The sequence below is a fragment of the Perca flavescens genome, chromosome 16 (assembly GCF_004354835.1).
Source record: "Perca flavescens isolate YP-PL-M2 chromosome 16, PFLA_1.0, whole genome shotgun sequence".
NCBI lineage: Eukaryota > Metazoa > Chordata > Actinopteri > Perciformes > Percidae > Perca > Perca flavescens.
This window is the reverse complement of record NC_041346.1, coordinates 20,629,418-20,646,595: the sequence shown is the minus strand read 5'-3', so window position 1 is coordinate 20,646,595 and position 17,178 is coordinate 20,629,418. Positions and strand designations below refer to the sequence as shown.

The window sequence follows — 17,178 nt, the reverse complement described above, 5'->3', positions numbered from 1 at the left end:
TTTTGCAGAGAAATATCTATTAATTTTTAGTTTCAAGAAAGTTATAATAAAAAAAGCCTTCAAATGCTGATCTATCTAGTCCACATTCCTCACCTGGTTTATTCAAAAGACACAGCACAGAAAGATCTCATTGTGTCAGCTGAAGAGCAGAAAGTGTTTCGTCACAGGACCAGTGAGAATTTGGCCTCTTGCACAAACAGGAGATAGGGAGCTGAAGATCAAGATGGCTACTCCCATCCTCTGATGTCATCAGCCAAGGAGAACTCAACATACCAGATCTGATAGTGTGCTTAACAGCTGCTTATAAACAAATAATACACTGCATAATATAAATGTAGCAGGATGTTTGCAAAGCTATTGTAGTGGATTGGTATATGCACAAGTGTTTGTCTTCCGCCTGCTCTATGGAGACAAATGTAAAAATAGATTAACAAATGTTAAATGTATCACAAAAAATGTGTTACAAAGCAGCACATTTATGATGAGACTAAACTAGTCTAAAAAATCTTTCAAACTCCAGCCAAACCACATTCTAAATATGTAGCTGACATAATGATCATAGTCATCAAGAATGCTCCATGAAATCAAAACAGAAAATGAAAATGATGATTATTAGATTAAACTTAGCTCAGAAAACCTTTCAACCTCACTACAACTGTAAATGTCAAAAGCGTATATCCAAAACAGCTAAACCTGGCTTCAATGTCTAAAAACTTGGCTTCCAAATCAAGTATAGGATCTAGGTAGCAGTACACCTTACTTAGTGCGAGTAGGATTTGTTTACGTGAGTTCAGCTTACATCTTACATTTATAGCAGACACAAGAGACAAGAAGTTTGATGCACACCACTGTGGCAAAGCAAACCAACAGCTTCTGCATGCTGGCACACTGGCTCTCTGTGTAATTAACTAACATTCAGATTCTATGACAATCTCATCAATGCCAAAATCAAAGCATTTACATTTTCTTAGTATTCCCCACAGTAATCACTTACACCTGTCATTTGGGCACAAAAGTAAAGTACTTTCTGCCATGAAATATTCCAACTTGTGACAGGATGCTGCAATAAAAGAATACATTCAAAGGGTATACTACACTGGTCAAAATGAGAGAGCATGAGCAATTAAATGCATAATGCATAAGTTTTTATAAAAATAGAAACTAGCTCTTAAAGAGCTTACAGCATCAGATAGTGCATTTGTAAAAAAAATAAAAAAATAATTGATGGTACTAGAAAAATTAAAGAAGTACAATACTGGCATTAAAGGCTTTTACTGTGAAGCAGCTGCAGGCATGTCATGTACACTGAAGTAGGGCTGCAGCTAGAAAATGTTTTCTTTGTTGATGAGTTTGTCATTCAATTTACTATCAATTCCTCACATTTGAGAAGGGGCATCACATATTTGGTATCTGTGCTAGGGCTGCATGATATGAGGAAAATATCAATTTGCGATTATTAGGGCCAAAGCACGAGTGCCAAGCCCCAACAGTGCTAATTTGTTCTTGAAAATGACCTAAACGATTAATTTGATTATAAAATCATTTGCTGATTCATTTTCTCTCCATCAACTCATCGATAAATCCACTAATAATTTCAGCTCTACACTGAAGTAGTTAGTAGAACATGAGAAAAAAAATTAAGCTCAGGCAGTTTTCTCAGATTTCCTTATTGTGCTTATCAATGTTTTAACGCCTTTGTTTAAAGGTTGTATTTTATGCTAAGAGACAAGAAAGACTTTTTTGACACATCACAACAAATACATCACAATTGTTATGTATTTGAACTACGAGGCAATCCCGTCAGACAGTAACGAAGATGTTGTTGACAAGCACTAATGCAGAGTTAGCCTGTTGTTCAGTTTAATTATAATTTGCTTACTGGTTTGTAAATTCCTGAATATCAAATTGTCAATGCACATTTATTTTAATCAGATCACCTACTGAGATATTGTCTTTCACATGCTGTGTGCGATCCTGCCTACCCTTGTTATCACACTTTTTGTTTTAAGTTTGGTAAACATTTAACTGCACAACCTGCTTTTCCTGAATGTGCAAATAAAAAAAGCCTCTGTGTCTCTGAATCTGCGCAGTGTGCCTTGACTTGAAGTAACATTCAGTCAAAATAATGAGATTCTAGAAATGTATCTGTAACTCAGACTCCTGAAGAAAGACAAATCTATTTAAATATAGTTCTACTTAAGAAAAAAATACATTTTAAATATGTTTCCCATTATAATTGTATTATTATTATTAACATTTGGGATCATGCACCATTTTTCATTAGGTAGTTAAACATTCTTAAAAGGTCAGTTATTTTATTTTCAAAGTAACTAGTGAAGATGCCAAAGTATTTTAGTCAAACTCCTGAGGTATTAAAGAACATTTTTATTTTCTGTTATTTTATATAAATATTACATTGCTCCTGATGAATTTACATCAAATACTACTACTAAAAGAACCATGGCTGTTTTTCAACAATACCTGTCTTCATCACAGTATGTGTATCTGAAGGCTCAAATCATTGTCCTGAAATTTAACATCTGCTGATGCAAGTATGGGCCAAGTCAAGCAACAGCAAGAAATATTTATTTTGGCACCCAACCTTTCATCATTCACTTTACCAGATACAACTGAGGGACTTTGAAACAAGAAAAACTGAGGTAAGGCTTGGGTTTCAAAGTCAAAGTTGTTTTTTTACTCATTCGACACCAGGTGACTGCATCATTAGGTGTACGATTCAGAGCCTATCGATGATATCATTCACAACAGTGCTGGCTTACACTTGCAATATTACAGTTACAATGGTAAAAATGACAGCGTTTGGTAGACTAACAGTAGTCATTTGGCAAAAAAAATAAATATAAATGTATACTTATTCAATGAATTTTTTTATTTGGTGCCTAATGTGGTGATGGACAGTTGAAGATATACTGTTTTATGAAGTCAATTAGTCGACTGACAGAAAATGAATTGGCAAAGCAAAAATGCCAAACAATCAAATTCTAGCTTCTCAATTGTGAGAATGTCTTGCTTTACTTTGTCTTATGTGATAGTAAACTGAATATTTTGAGGCTTTAGACAGCTGGTCGAGCAAAACAAGCATTTTGAAGACATCACCTCTTGCTTTAAAAAAGAAATTGTGATGACATTTTTCACTATTTTGTAACATTTTGTAGACGAACAATTAAACAATTCATTGGGATAATAGTTGCCAGATTAATCGCTGACAAAGACAATTATTAGTTGCAGCTCTACACCAGACTACTGAGTTGTGTGTTCTCTGCCTGAAAGAAGTTTAGAGCTACTTCAGTACCATTTTCCCCACAAGTTTTCCATTTAGACTGTAAAATACATTGAAATAATGTGCAAGCTGTATTAACATTTTTGAAAAAAAATCTTAATCATCAACTTCATATCCCAAGTAAAATCTCAACATGCTGGAGGAAGGGTTAAATCTGTTAAAAAATGACAGTATGTGGGGCTGACAGGGTTCTTAAATTAACTCCTAAAAAACAGGCCTACTGAGATGGACCACCATAACAGTTGAGAGTCACTGACTGCCACTACCATCCCGGCTGCAGTGAGCTGCAAATACAGCCACCACAGACACAGGGTCAGGACAACTGAGTCACTCCTTCCACATCTGTGGAAAATCTTAACATGCAATTTCTGTTTGAGCTGTAGCAAACGTACTTAACCTTAAAGGTCCAATATGTAATATTTGTACTGTAATAAATCCAAAAATGACACCAATGCCTCATCAGATATTAAGGAAACATGTTAAACTGAAATAGTATCTTTTCTGACAACAATGCTAATGTCAGTATTTTTTCTTTTTGAAATTTACATTCCGTGACTGAATTTATGTTTATGTTTTGGTCTGTGTGTTTTTATCAACGGCCCAGTTTGACAGCCAGGCCGGGTTGCCAGATATACCTGTAAAAACGTAAACCCAGCACGCTACAGCTGTAACGGTAGTACAGCCATGAAAGCAGCAAACAAACGATCAACAGAGATAGATTCTACATGACATAAAAAAAGTAAACAGCATGTTTCTAACAGTTGCGTGACCAGAGACGTAACAACCCCCTGGTAAATATTGGAGATGTATTTGAAAGATGGAGACAGCTTAGATCCCAAAAGGACGCAGAGTTGGCTTATTTTCTCCTGAACCGGTAAGCATTAGCTTCAAGCTAATTTATCACAGCTACTAGGGATGGGCATTTTTTGTCATTTCAACATTTGTGTACTCACATTGAATTATATAGCTAGAGTACCCGAGTTGGTTACTCGCAAAAACAATTGAGACAGCCAGTAAAGTGATCCCGACTGGTCCTGGCTAACGCCGCCATGCTAACCCTGCTAACTGTTAACGTTACCGGGAGGACCAGGCATGCAGCCCATGGCTGTTTACAACGTGTAGTTCAGCAGCTGGAGCCGACAATGGTGAGTTATTTTAAGCCACGAGAGGGGGGCTGTAAATCGGAAAGAGAGGACTGTGAGTTTGCAGTGTGTTTAGCGATTGTTGCCGTAATTCTAAGCCAATGAAGTGTGTTCCGTCGGCAAGGTAGTGGTATTTTTAGTGTTTCGTATTGTAATTCTAAGCCGAGGAAGTGTGCCTGACTGGCGTGTGGAGAGGACAGTGAGGTTGTTGTGTTTTTAGCGGTTCATACTGTAATTTTAAGCCGAAAAAGTGTGTCTGTCAGTTGGTTACAGAGCTCTGCGTGAGCACGGGCTTTTATGACTGTCAATATAGCCAGCATCTAACGTTAGCTACTCCGCTGTGCTGTGGAGTAATGTCTGGCTATATGAGAAAAGCGTCTAGCAACATTGTTGTGAATGCTGCGGTCTCAGCCTGGCAACCTCCGTGAACTTCAAGTCTGGGCAGGAGGGGGCGGGGGAGACGACTCTCCAGTATTTTGGATTGGTAGTGCAGTAACTATTTTAACCACTAGCTGCCAGTATTACATACAATATTACATATTGCACCTTTAACGTCCTTTTTAACCACTAAAAAAGTTTGATCTGCAACGACTGATTCAATTTCTGTATATAAAAAGTTTTAATAAACTATTAATTGAGTGAAGTTTTAAGCACAAAACGAGACACCACATTGGTGTAAAGTTGTACATTGGCAACTAACGATTATTTGTTCTGTCTTTAAAATGTCCAAAATGGTGCCAATTAAAATTTCCCATAGCCCCAGGTGGCGTCTTAAAATTCTTTGTTTTATCTGACCAATACCCAAAGATTAACCATTTACTATCACATCATACATGCCAAAGAAAAGCAGCTAATCCTCATATTTGAGAAGATGAAACAGCAGCCAAATAGAAAATGTTTGGCTTTTTTGGCAAATAAAATAATAAAAAGGTAAAATACAATGTCCAGACACATTTACGACACAATTCTTGCACATTCCTGCTGTATTATTTATTGTGAGCAGACACAGGGCTGCTACGGCCACTGAAACCACAGCCAAAGGGTAACCAGGAAGCATAATTAACGTTGGACTGTCTTACTGTCGGCTAACACGCAACCATATGTGCATGTGCCTACAATCTCTTAGCCAAGCATGCACAACATTCATAAAAGAAAGCAAATACACATACATGCACACAGTTACCAGCACCATCACCACATCCAATACACACAAGGGTCGGAATTCCAGCGTCAACTTGTCTTGGATTTTGTTTTGCCTCACCTGAAGGTCTCATCACACATTAAAGCCATGAATATGTCACAGAGCGTTATTCCCTAAAAAGGATCTCCCAAGAATTTTTTAATACATACTTTGGAAGTTATTTTGGTTCAGATTAGGAATGGTGCCCTCAAATGCAAGCCAGCCAAAATAACAGTGTCTGGTTTGCAGTGATTATTTGGCATGCGTGCAGCTCACACTCTTGTTGGCTCACAGTTGGCTTTTATCTGACGGCACTGTAGCAGATAACAACACTGGTTCAAGAGAGAAAAGCTGGTCCGACCTGAATGACCTTCATATTCCAATACTGTGCTTCTGCCTAATCCCTACACTGAAGAATAACATATTGACAGATTCAACCACAACACTTACTAATCTATTATTGTATTAGTAAGCATATAGTCTTGCATGCCAGACCTATCTCCACAGCACTGTTGAGTAAAGTATGGCTACTCCACGGAGACATTCTGGGATAGGAGGAAAAACGCTCTGGGTTTGGGTTTGCATTTCTTTACCAATCACAATCGTCTTTTTCTGGACGCAGCCTCGGTGCCTCTGCAAAATGGTCTTGTTAAGGAACTTGTTTTGGTGGAACATTTGCACCCAGCAAAAAAAAATGCCACATACAATATTAAATGAAGTTGACCGTTCACACAGTACAGTAACGTAACCTATTTAGATTAGCTGGAAACATGGATACGTTCATTAAAAGAACTAAGCCCGCCTGCCTTATTGCACGATTCAAATTTCAATTTTCAGTATGTAGTAAGGTTAGCTTCCTAGCTCGGAGGGTGTTCTTGTTGTGAAGGGGCGAAGCTTGTCAGGCTTATTCTGGCAATGTACTTCCGTTGATCCAGATTAGTAAGCATGTTAAGTGGAGACACTGTAGGTAAGTGCTGATGCTTTTGCTCATCATTTTGGACTTTTACAGATTTTTATGAAAAGTAGATCAATTCAAACTAATTTTCACACTGTTGTTATGTCCCCTTGCACCCACGCCTGTTGGGCTTCCTGCTATAGGAAGATGCCAAAGTTTACAGTAAACAAAGTATTCATGCTAAAAGGAGAGCTCAGACAATGAAGAGTGTGGAAGAAAAGTGAACAAGTGGAGAGACAAATAGGGAGAAAAATGCCAACGAGGTGCAGATTTTGCACAAGAGTAGGGCTACAACTAATAGATGTATTAGTCTGTTTACTTTTTTTCTAAAATGTCAAAATATGATAAATGTTGATCTCAGTTTCCAAAGACCCAATGACATGTCTTCAAATTCCATGTTCTTATTAATTTTAAATTAATTTACTAATTTAATAAAAGTGGGCCAAAGAACACAATTCTCCATGGACTAATGACATATATGCTGTTTTTGAAGAAGTTGAATTGCAATATATATAGCGTTATAATTTAACTTGCAGCATGAACACAATCAGAAGTAAGTTACTTCTAAAACTTTTATAAATATAGTCAAAAGACATTTTGTTAAAACCAAAACTACGAGCTTATATTCAAATCAAACATTATTATGGTCCTGAACTACGGTATATGTTACAGCAAACTTATCGAGAAGTCAGAAGTCGTTGGTGGCTCAGTTGAGAACAGGAATCCTTCCCCTTGCCCTTGAAGTAGGTAGATTTAAAAACATCCAAGAAGATAAAAGGTTGTGCGAACTATGTGAACTAGGAGAAGTTGAGTATGAATCACATTTTATTTTGTATTGTCTGTATTATGATGAGTTAAGAACACCGATCTTACATGAAATGTCTGTCCAAAATGATGATGACCAATTGGAGTGGTTGTTTAAATTTAAAGGTCCCATGGTATGAACATTTTACTTTATGAGTTTTTTTTTTAACATTAATATGAGTTCCCCTAGCCTCCCTATGGTCCTTCAGTGGCTAGAAATGGTGATAGGTGTAAACCAAACTCTGGGTATCCTGCTCTGATTTTGAGATTTTTGGCTCTAGTGGCTGTAATTCTGCACCAAGGCTGAATTTCGGGAAAGAGACTTCAGATACAGTATTAGGGGACCACTAAGGTCTATAAAAAAGCATCCAAAAAGCAGCATGTCATGGGACCTTTAATATACATAATTTGGCGACTTTTGTTTCTAAAGCTTGGTAAAAAAAACTAGAAGGTTTATTTGTTTAGGGTATGTTGTTACTTTGGCATCTGGTCCTTTGTCCTAAGTAATGGTGTCTTGTGTGGGCAGGGCATATTTTGTTTTATGCATGACACAATAATAAAAGTATTCATTCATTCATAATTTACAACACCACAATCTATCCACCCGAATGCTCATGTGTGTGTATACATACATACATATGTATGTATGTATGTATGTATTTATGTATGTATGTATATATAGCATATCTGTTTCATTACAAAAGCCTTTCAGTGATAAGAACAGTGAGTTGGACAGTGACCTTCCTCCTCTCTGTCTGTGATCAGAGCCGAGAGCTTCCTTAAATGATGTCAGAATACACAGAGATGAGACATTGATTCCACCTGGCCGATCAATGGACCAGGCCTTTTCAGAGGAGATGTGAGGAATCAATAATGTTCGGTATAAACATTTTGTCATAAAATTCATCAGACATCTGCTGGAATGGAATGAAAGAGAGGGAATAGCATGAAATATACAACAGAGAATTAACAGAATAGAGCTGAAAATACAACAGTAATGCCATTACATGTCCCTGTTGGCATAACTCACAATATTTAGAATTATTTTAAGCCAAAATTACATCCAAACTTCAGGGTAGGCATACTTTTCAACTCTGATGATAGTTTTTATAGATATTTTTAGTTTTTAATCTCCGATATGCTGAGTAAAAATGACAGATTAAGCAGCAACATTAAGCCAAATCACTAGCTATTCAGCAACAAATTTGGATCCTAATACTGAGACCAAATCATGTTAATAACGAATCAACCAACTGTGGAAAACATCCAAAAAATCACTGGGAGTTGCCAAAATCATCACCGTTGTAATAAAATAATATAAACACTGGTGTTAATCTTCCCATAAATCTGTTTCAGGAAGCATATGGCATTGAAAAAGTAGGTCAACCATTAACTAGCTAACATGGCCAGAAACATTCTTCTATAGCACTCCATCTTAAATCCATTTCAAATATCTGATCAAAATACTTTGCTAACTTATCTTACAATTTAAAAGGTGTATTCATGAGAAATAAAACTCAGTTCGACACAATCACTTGCTGCTAGGGCCTTGCATGGTTTGGTAGCTTATGCTGGATAATGTTAGCAAACTTTAGATAGATATTGCTCTGTATTTTACTCTTCTCTGCGTGTGCTACTAATAAACTACATTTTAGCATTGACTATGATCCAGTGATTGGCATATGTTGCCACTGTTCATCAAAAGTTACATAGAATCGCTTAAAATGGAGCTAAAGGTCTGCCCATGATGCCGGACTGCTCCGTTTGACCCACTTTTGGAGACAGGAAGTGCCGCCCCCCCCATTATATATATATATATATATATATATATATATATATATATATATTTTTTTTCCAGTAGAAAAATTACTTTAAATGTAGTTTCCTTTTCAGATTTGGTTTTAGAAATTTTTCAGGTATTACATTAGACAAGAAAAACCATTTGCTTTTCATACGTGAATTTAGAATATTTCTTTTAAACAACAATAAAACAGCTTCTTTTTTTTTAAAGGGGGGAAACATTTTTCCAAAAAATGTCTTGGTGCCTTAAACTAGTATCTTCCTTTTCTGGTCTACACAACAGCTGTGTAGTATTGATGACCTGTACTCGATGTGCCATTGCTCTATATTTAGGAATTAAGATCAAAACATTCTACATTGGTTTCGTCAGATCACAAGTTCCATTTCCTGTCATGGGAATGGACCACATGCTTCCAAAATTAACATGTGGATTTTGGTGAGAAGTAGTCCTTCCACTCAGCTCAGAAGTGTTAGGAACACATGAAACTCTTGCTAAGCGCATGTTGTGGATAGACTCTGATACAGACCTTCAGTTATTTTTAGCTTGCTGTTGGCCTCTTGGTAGTTTTTCCTTTAGAGTTTCCTCTTTACATGACCATCCATCATAGCAGGATGATGACCTGATCTAGATAAGGTGCCATGATTCCTCTACGTCTTCAAGGCTGTCTTCACTATGTTCCAGAAAAATATTAAAGGGTATTTAATCTTATGTCTGAGTCTTTCGACAGTAACATCTCAAAAATGTTGTGTTGGCTCCTTGCTGTCCATGCTCGTCTCTGTACACTTTGACATAAAATCTCATCAAAAATAATTTAAGAAAATCAAATTATATAACTTTACTAAAGCAAAAGTAGCTCACTTCTTGATTTTCAATGCAACTAACTAAATCTTAACACAATTACAACCCAGAATTAATGAGGTATGTGCATACTTGCACAAAGCGACTACAAACAGTAGCCTTTTTTGTTTAACTTTCTTTTACTAGTTACTTTAAAAGGTCCCATATTGTAAAAAGTGAAATTCCCAGGTCTTTTTTATTATAAAGCGGGTCGAGGTGCTATATGAATACTGTAAAAGTATCAAAACGCTCACGTCATGGCTTCCGTATGGTTATGATGTAATAACTATATTTGTATATAGAGGTAGAAAGTGCAGCTACAGTGCTGATGCGCAGGAGGGGGCTTAAAGATACAGGGGAATAATATGTGACCTTTACCTGAATGAATAACACAAAGTCTGGATTCTTTTTGGTTAACATTCAAGAAACCAGCTCTGTAATCCCTTATTTGCCTCAGAGTACTGTTAAATACAGGTGCACAGCCTATCACACGCTGCAATCCAACGAGCTTTGCTGACCTGTCTGCAGCCTGGCCTTCACTGGTGTCACATTCAGAGGGTATTAAAAAGAAACACCTCACCGCTGGAGGCCCAGGGGACCCTTAAGGATTCTGGGTAACGGAAAAGATAATGTAGGTTTACCACCATCCTATTAAGTTGACTGAATGCAGGTCTAATGAAACAAAATGAAGGAGATGCAGAACTGATTTTTTTTGTGATGGGTGTTTATACAATATTACTGCCCTTTACGATGCTCTACTTATCAATATCATGCTTGGGATATCATCTGATTTAATATCAAAGTTAAAGCATTGCATGATACAAACATGTGCCACCTCAGTAATACAGGAAGAGCAGAGACTAGAGGATTGGAGAATTTTGATCTTTGGACCTCAAATATTCTGCTGATGGAGGCCTTCAAGCAAGACCTGACATCAAAAAGGGAGACAGAGTAGCTGAAAGAAAGAGGGAGGAATGTTATTAGTAATGTTCCCAGTTGCAAAACTATGCTAATCCCAGGAAGAGATGATAGTTTTCTATTTTATGTCTGCATCGTCCATACTGCAAGGTCAGACAGTGCATGTGTCAGTCTGTCCCTGTCTGACAGATGGTTACCTTACATCACCCACATAGTCAGACGGCCTTTAATACTTAATATCGCTGCACTCACTCTCCTCTTTATATGCTGTCTCCAAGACAGTTCATTTCTCAATCAAAGACATCCAACTTGCTAATTTTGCCACATGTTTCTCTCTAAAGAAAAAGAAAGAAAGAAAGAAGCTGGCCATCATGGTACAAGTAACCTTGCTTCAAGGGTAGCCTTTGTGTTTAGCAAAGGGCTCAGATTGTTCCTTCTGAAAAGGGGGACGGCTGCAACACAGAGCACTCCGTAGCAACATTTGCCCTCTTTTGCACAGAAGATAATGACCAAGCAGGATAAGAGGAGACAAGCATTAATGGCCATCTTCCGTGTAGCTACTTTCTTCAGGTTGTCATGGTGAAAACTCAACATATTTTTCATTTATATATACAGTATATATATATATATATATATATATTTTAAATACTACTCTATTCAATATATAGCCGCTTACAGTCTTTTACATCAGAGAAATGTATGTGACCTTCAAGCCTGAAATCTTCACAAAGCAACAAAAACAGAAAAAAACAGAGGGCTGGTAAATCCCTCAGCTAAAGCCTGCTGGGTGTGAAGGTTAGATAATGAATACCCTTACAAAGTCACTCTCTTCATTCCTGCTAACAACACCAAAAATAAGTCTTTTCATCGAAGCTGATCTTGTTTTTAGCCACCACGTGTATGTTCAATGCAAAAAAGCACCAAATGAAAAAATAATGCAGGTAATAACAGATCTCAGAACCCAGGAAATCAAGTAGTTAAATGAGAATAAGAGGTGGAAGCAAGCAGACATGCACGTTTTGATCTCTCCCTCTCTCTCTCTCTCTCTCTCTCTCTCTCTCTCTCTCTCTCTCTCTCTCTCTCTCTGCTGACAGAATTATCTTCTGCATCAGAGCTGAGGCTGGGCCAACGCTCCACACAGAGGACTCCATTTCACGCAGCCAGCCCCACTGTGGCCAAGGAGACACTGCCAATCACGCTGGAGTATCAGTGGCATGGCCATCCACCATTTTGTGCTCCTCAAGGTCTTTGACTGTCCTGCTCAGCTGAGTGGAGCTGCCTCTGCTTGCTCTGCTATCTCGTTACACAGATGGAAGTGTTTAACTTTAAGAGCACAGACCTGAGCGAGCAGCTTCCCCTCCTGTCTGTTCCTCTGCTGACTGTCATGGCAGTCAGCAAAAGCAGAAGTGAGATGTGTGGTTTTTGTTCGCTGCAAAAGATGGCCACCTAGAGTGCGGCTCTGCTGTTCTTCACAAGCTGAAGACAACGTCCTCGAGAGATCTGAGGATCGTGTCTCTAAATACAGAGCTTTCATTCACACTGCCATACAAAACATTCTGAAGGTATAAGCATCTGTAGATTACTTCAAATGCAGGTGATCCAACATGTTCTACAGTAAACATGTTGTAGTGCTTCTAAGAGATAGATAAAAAAAGACTGAAAAGCATAAAACTTTGGGGCAACCCTTTAGCAACATGATTAAATATTCCATCCAAAAATGATTAAGTGCACAATTTAATTAATAGCCTTAGGCATGATTATTTTTACAATTTTATATTGGAAAGAATAGGTAGATATATTTGGTTTTCTCAAGAGGTTTCTTCCCTCGAGCTTGAGGAGAAAAATTCTCAGAAAACGGATTCTATCAAGTACTGTACACAAGTAGGCTACTGCAAAAAAAAAAAATTATTTTCTGCACCACACACAATACATAAACGATAAATGTTCACAGTCAGAGATTCACAGTCATATATCAAACATGCTTCATTCAGATGTTCTCAAACTGAAACGCACAGGTTCATGACCAAAATAAACACAGCGGAAGAGTCGGGCAAGTAAAGGATGTCCAAGGACAGATCTAGGAGAGAAACCAGGAAGTGTTTTTCCACAAAGACAATCACTCCAGGAAACCTTCCATTCCACACGGCCTTGTAGTCCATCTATCCGAGGAAACCATTTCCTGGCGTAAATCAATATGCTGCTGTCTCAAATAAATTCTGTATAATCTAAAACAACATATATGGATCACTGGGAACACAGACAAAGGTCAGATCTCAAACCAAACCAAGTATGACTATGACATGATTTCCATCTCGCTATGAGGAAAACCACCTTCTACCGAATGCTTCTACCTCATCTTAATCACAAGTCTAAAACCTTGTTTTCATTCCTGTTTTCCTTTTATCTATTAAAATGCCTTCAGCAGTATCCAATTCCACCAATTCACCAAAAAACAGATTACAAGAAAAGGCTGTGAGACGCACTGAAGGGTTTCTTGTAAGCAGTGCTCAATGGACATTTGCCAGAAAACACTGCAATGCTGACTTCCTTGTAAGCCTGACATGGCAGTTACTACAGTTACAGGGAGTGGGTGAGGTTACAAGCTAGTCAGGAAGGAGAATTTCAGAGTGACCAAAAGAGGACACAGGAAGCACAGCCCCTGAAAAGTCAAACTCAGTCCAGTTTGTTCACGTTGGAGGAAAAATTATCTTTTTTGGATATATTTTTAAAGCTACTGGTAAGTTTATCTGATAAAAGAGGTGAGGTTTCTCTCCAGGTTCTCCAAACTGACCTCTTGAGGCAACTCAACAAGTTTGAGAAGGGAAAGATGAGAGACCCATCAATATTAACTTACCACTGAGACCTCCTTTCCATGCTCTTAAATATTTAATCGTCCTTGGACAGCTCTGTTGCTTCGTAGGCCGAGCCAGTGTGGATCCCTTCTACAAGACCACTCCTGTTCCTGCTCAATGAAGGCCTTGTCCGGTGGCACCACACTGCCCAAGGAACGGGCGTCTCCAAAGAATTCAGGATTTTTTTCCACCACAGGCAGCTCGAGGCTGACAGAGTTGGTTCACTGTGTCTTATAAGAGAAGGGCACAAATTCGGAATTTAGGCTAGAAACCTGCAGTATAAAGCGTGGATGGCTTAATTTATCCTCATTTTCTATAAAAACAAGCCCCCTATATCAGATAGACACAACTGTGAGCTATACTGAGCTACAACCATTACGTGTTCCAGGAGGGGAAAGGTGACATTGAACTGTTGATGTTCTGATGGAAGAGAGGAGGAACCAGTTATGCAGCAGTGTAAGGTGGCAACTGAAAACAGAAACTGGAATGACACCTCTAGCAAGCCAATTCCTTGTTCCATTTAAACCCGACATGATGCTGCTGTTAAGTTTTTCAAATAGGGATCCCAGAAGATTTTTACTGTAACAATGCCGTGCTTTCATGTCTAAATCAAATATCTAAATCATGTGTAAATAATTTGTTTATGGAGTGAGGAAGGGTATGTAAGCAGAAAGTAGTGAGGTTTTTGCTGTGCTATAATGACTATAGTATTTTGGATGTTGGGCCTGTGTGTTTCAGCACACTTACAAGTGTAGCAGCAGGGCCCGGCTGCATCTCATGAGCCATGCATCATGTCAAGAAAGCACTCACTGGAGCATTTCAATTTGCTTTTGTGCGTCTCCCTGGCCTTCTTCACTGCCCCAGGTAGAGAAGAATGGAGGAGTGCATCACCCAATGTGAATGAGTGAATGGGGGAGAGGAAGGGGTGTGTGTGTGTTTGTGTGTGTGTGTGTATGTGCAAGAGTATCAGACTGAGTGATGAGCTTCACAACCACTTCCTTCCAGCGTTCAAGCCATCACAGAAGTCTCTCTTGTTAAATCCTCTGTCCTCTCTGTGGAGCTTTTTAAGCGTAATCCTGAAATACCTTGCAAAAAAATCCAGTTATGTAATTCTTTTCTAAAAGTATCTACCATAGTTCTGTTCTGCCCTGTCACCTTAAAGCTGAACTGCAAAAAAATGTCTTATGTGGAGGTCATGTTCAACCAGTTTGATTTGGAAAGCCTTTAGCAATTCAGATACGATATTAGTATTTCGCCAGTCACTAATTTGGACCATGAAATTACAATTAAAGCAACAAGGGTCAATGTAAAAACATGACAGCATCTGATAGCATGTTGCAATATACTATACTAAATGTCATCTATTTAATAAATAAATGAAGAGTAAATATATTATACATGGGGTATGCTTAACCAATTACAGCTGTTTTAGAAATATGAAGATGTAGATGAAGGGCCGGTTAAACAATGTGGTTTGCCTAAAGTTCAAGAAACCAACCAGTATTTCTACTCAGGAAAACAAAACCCATGTTGGCTGTATGTGAGTTAGTTTAAATTAATTAAACACACATTTGTTTAAAGATATGCATAATGTACTGTATGCAGAATATTAGCTAAAATACTTAAGATACTCAATCCAATTTAGTAGGGCTGCAATTTATGATTATTTTCTCGATTAATCTTTGTCAATTTTCCACAGCCCAACGCCACATATTCATGTCTTGTTTTGTCTGATTAACAGTCTAAAATCCAAAGATATTCAATTAACTAACTTATTATATGACAAAGAAAAGCAACAGTTTACAATTATATTAGTTTACAATTATATAAAACAGAAAAGAGCAGCAAATCCTTAATCGAATAATCATTTTAACTTTAAAATTTAGACACAGGTACTCTACAAAACAGGGCCTCAAGATACAGGAGCCACCTTAGGGCCTTGTGCTTTTCAGTTTTTAAATTACTATTAGTGGTGTATATATATATATATATATACCAGACAAATTTGTAATTAATCTAATTACAACAGAGTAATTGCTACACAAAGAACCTGGGGACTTCGGGGCCTCTGAGAGTCTGGGGCCCCTGTGCAGTTCCCTACTTTGCCCTGTTAGTAATCCAGCCTGGGTTTACTATACCACTACAACACTACACTATAAAACTAGAAATGCCTTCTCCGCTACAGCAAGAGCAAACAGGCCTGACCCACACAAACTTAGCTGGTGAGTTGAACTGAAAACCTGAGCACACAGATTAGCTTCTAGCGTAGCACCAATAAGCATTACAATTGAGAAAGAGTCAAGAATGTGTTGAAGGCTTGTGAAAGTTACAACAGGAACTCTAAGTGCACAGAGGCAGCAGGCATTGAGACAATCTGAGTAGAAAGAAACATCACAATCACATCCAGAGTTAAATCACTGGGCTCATTTGCAGAACATCCACCAGACTATTTCCATTGCACCCGTCTGTGAGACAAATGTGTCAACCGCAGCAGATTCCTGCCCCGCAGTCCTCTATCAGCTCCTCCTTGAGAACCTGTTTGCCCAGCCACGCCAGGGAGAAGGAGCATTGCCACCATTTTGAGTGCTCTTCTCAGCCCCAGCATTGTCGCAGCACAGTGTGTCAAGCTCACAGTCTCCTTGTCAGCAAGATTTCACACAGTGGCCAGGGAAACTGCAGAGTGTAGCACAGCCACACACACAGACACACACACAGACACACACACACGCACACACTCTCCTGACAGGCTGGTCAACAAACACCTTAAGAATATAACGCGTGAAAAGTCACCTAAGGCTTTACAGTGGACATAGAGTGGATTACAACATGGGGCTTGTTAATAAATGACAAATCCATTTGTCCAAATAACTTTTAAAGTACTGTAATATACTTGAAACAAGCAAACAAAGTAAGTACAAACTCGCAATAACAGTCACACGTGTCCTCCAATAAACATCAGGGTCTACTAGCTCCTGTGTAATTAATGAGTCTACAAATTATGAGTAAGAAGACTTTAAAACACTTTACTTTTGCATTTAAAGCCATCACATTGTTTGGTTTACAGCAGCTGAACCCTAATTTCACCAAAACACTCATCCAAAACACAAACAAGAATCATCTTGAGAACTTCCATTTAAGAAACTATCTGCACCCTCACACTCTCTCTCTCTCTCTCTCTCTCACACACACACACACACACACACACACACATATAACAGTAAGTGTGTATGTGTGTGTGTGTGTGTTGAGACCACTTTGTTGAACATTAACTACCTGCATGGCCAAAACACTGCATTATTCAGGATTAAAATTCCTATCTCATCTACGTGTCCCCCAGACAGCACAATCACAAACACCAAAAAAATCCCAGATATTTACAATCCAAACT

General features: G+C 38.2%; 1 protein-coding gene across 2 annotated transcripts in view; it reads right to left on the bottom strand.

Annotated features, from left to right (window-relative positions):
• Positions 1 to 17,178, bottom strand: part of znf462 (zinc finger protein 462) — a 49,745-nt gene that overhangs the window by 31,115 nt on the left and 1,452 nt on the right. The gene's annotated exons all lie outside the window — the stretch shown is intronic.